We start from the raw sequence: 2,874 nt of genomic DNA, 5'->3' as shown, positions 1-2,874 counted from the left end.
CGCCGCGGAGGCGGGAGGTGCTGTGAGAAAAGGCCCGGAGGCCCCTGACGCGCGTGCGCTTGCGGCCTGCTGTAGGCCCTCGCGTCGCTGGCTTGCGCTCCGCGGGCACCCTATGGCGCCGTGTGCTTGGCGGACGCGTCAGGGGAAGACGGTCCGCGGGGGGACGGCGCCGGGAAGGCTGCCGGTGTATGACGGGGACGCGGCAGCTCCCTCGCATCTGCGACCCAGCCCCAGCAGTGCGCAATGGAGGCCGCGACGCGCGCGGGGGTCCCGCCTTCGAGGCAGCGTGGGGCGGGGGGGACTGGGTCCCGCCGCCTGGCGGCCCGGGCGGAGGGGGAGCCTCGCCCGCACACCGCCCGCGTCGGACCTGCACATTTTCGGGTTTTGGGTTTCTGCGTCTGCCGGCGCGAGAGGCGCGCTCACGGGCCCGGAAGGTCGGGGGAGCGGGAGGTCTCCGCGAGCCGGTGAGCACGCCCCGGCGCCGCTCCTTCCCTTCTCCGCGACGGCAAGAGCGGCGCGGTGCCGCGCTGGGGAGGGAGGCGTCCCTCGGCGCCTGCTGGGCTCCTTCCCCCGCGCGGGCGCAGTCGGCCCTGGGGAGCAGTTGACGCTCGCCCCGGGGGATGAGGCCGGTGGCGCCTCCGTGCCCCTGTGCTGCCTGTGCCCCGGGCTCTCTGGGGTCTGGGAGTGGGTGAAAGGCGGCAGGGTCCCCGAGGTGAAGTGAGAACAGGAAGCAGACGCCTGCGTGGGATGGTCGCGCCCCCTTCAGGAGAAGCGCTGCCGGGGTGGGACGTGTCCAGCAGACTTAATTGCGGGACATCATAACAAGGAGAGTAGTGCTTCAGTCTGAGGAGTAACATCTACCTACTCGAGCCAGTGAAGGAAAGTCGTCAAAAATTAACGACCCTCAGCACCACATAAAAATAAGTAAATAAGATAAAGCTAACTGTGAATATATATAAAAATATACGTATACTTCGAATTTGTAAGTATGTATTGTAAATATATGTATTGAAAACATATATATGTTAAATTGTTGAACTTTTGTCCGTGCAGTTATTTTGGTTATTATCTGGTAATATTCCGTGTTTGTCGTTGTAGAAGTAAATGCCAATGAGATTAAAGGGGAGTGGTGGAAGTGGCCCTGAGGACAAGATCAGGCCTGCAGGGACAGACACAAATGGTGTTACAGCTGTTGACTTCATGCAATTTTGGCACCTGCTGCTGGACAGGCTAGGGAGCTGGCCAGAGCGGGCATTGGCTCCCAGTCCCCCTGTTTATCACTCTGGCCCACCTCAGCTTCCAGGGAGGCATGAGAGGGAAATAAGACCAGACCACTATAGGATAAGGGTGAATTAGGTTCTGCTCTCTGTTCCATCCTGCCATGGAGCTGGACTTTTGTTTCCTACAAGGCCAGAAATGATCCCTGTGGCAGAGGGGACTGAAAGTGCTCTTGGGATGGATTTATTTCATCAGCAGTGCCACTAAGTGCTCCTGCTTCAGAGTTCTAACCCTCAAGATGATGGCCATAGGAAGTGGGGTCTTTGGGACCACTGAGAGGCCATGTGCCCCTTCCCACACACAAGGACACAACACTGAGCCAACAGTCAGACTTTTCCAGATACCAGTTTTGGCTGGTGCCTTGGGCTTCAGCTTCCAGAACTGTGAGAAATTTGTTTATAAGCCACCCATATGGGTATTTCTGCTGCAGCAGACTAAGCCAGTGTTAAGTGAGTGCCCCCCACCCCCAGATAGGGACTTGCTCCAAAAAAAGATGGGCCTTGGTGGAACAGGCATTAGAACTAGCCAGAAGGGTCTCACTGGCCAGAGCTCTGACTATGTGAGCATTAGTAAGTGCTGACTGCTGGATTATGGCCACAATACGGGGCATTGCCAGTCTGCCATGTGGGTGTGAGTGGTCCCCAAGTAAGTGGGAAAATAGCACAATTCTTCCTGAATTCCAATTAAGAAAAATATCACGTGTGAGTTACTGGGTTCCATCTCCAATACTGGGGGGAAAAAACAAGTCAATAAATGTAGAAGGAAGCAGTCACCTTTATTTGTGACAGGTATGAATCCACTGATAGTTGCTAAAGTTAAGTAGCAAAAGTTTGAGGTGAAATAGTGTTTGCATGGTTTCTGAATGTCTCCCCTAGAGTACTTATTTTCCTAGCTTTCTATTATTGCTCCAACAGATTGCTTCAAATTTAGTGGTTTAGCTGGGCACAGAAGTGCACATCTGTGATCCCAGCTGCTTGGGAGGCTGAGGAAGGAGGATCACAAGCTTAAGGCCAACAATTTTTTTTTTTTTTTCCTGGGCATTGAACCCAGGGCCTTGTGCACACAAGGAAAGCACTCTACCAATTGAGCTATATCCCCAGCCCTTAGGCCAGCTTTTTTGAGAGCTACACAGTTGTGGGTACAACAGAGCACCATGCTGCCCGCTTCTGCTCCTGACTCTGCTGTTCGCTCGCCAAGAAACTGCCACAGCCATGGCATTTAAAGACACCCATGGAACCAGAGATGGCAGTTCACCAAATTAGAATTACCCTCACCAGCGGCAATGTGAAATCACTTGAGAAAGTGTGTGCTGACTTGATCAGAGGCTCAAAGGAGAAGAATCTCAAAGTGAGGGGACCTGTTTGCATGCCTACCAACACTTTGAGAAGCACCACAAGAAAAACACCTTGTGGTGAAGGCTCCAAGACAGGATTGTCTGCAGATGAGAATCCATAAGGACTCATTGACTTGCACAGCCCTTCTGCGATTGTTGAGCAGATTACTTCCACCAGCCAGGAGTGGAGGTGGAAGTCACCATTGCAGATGCCTAAGTAAACTGTTTTAATAAATTATTAGTTGTTAAAAAAAAAAAAAAAA

General features: G+C 53.3%; 1 pseudogene; it reads left to right on the top strand.

Annotated features, from left to right (window-relative positions):
- The first annotated feature begins 2,457 nt into the window (after window positions 1-2,457).
- LOC107146340 lies at window positions 2,458-2,828 on the top strand (annotated as a pseudogene).
- The last annotated feature ends 46 nt before the right edge of the window (window positions 2,829-2,874 follow it).

This window comes from Marmota marmota, unplaced genomic scaffold (genome assembly GCF_001458135.2).
Source record: "Marmota marmota marmota unplaced genomic scaffold, marMar, whole genome shotgun sequence".
Classification (NCBI taxonomy): Eukaryota; Metazoa; Chordata; class Mammalia; order Rodentia; family Sciuridae; genus Marmota; species Marmota marmota.
Note: the sequence above shows the minus strand (reverse complement) of the source record. Positions and strands in the feature narration are given on the sequence as shown.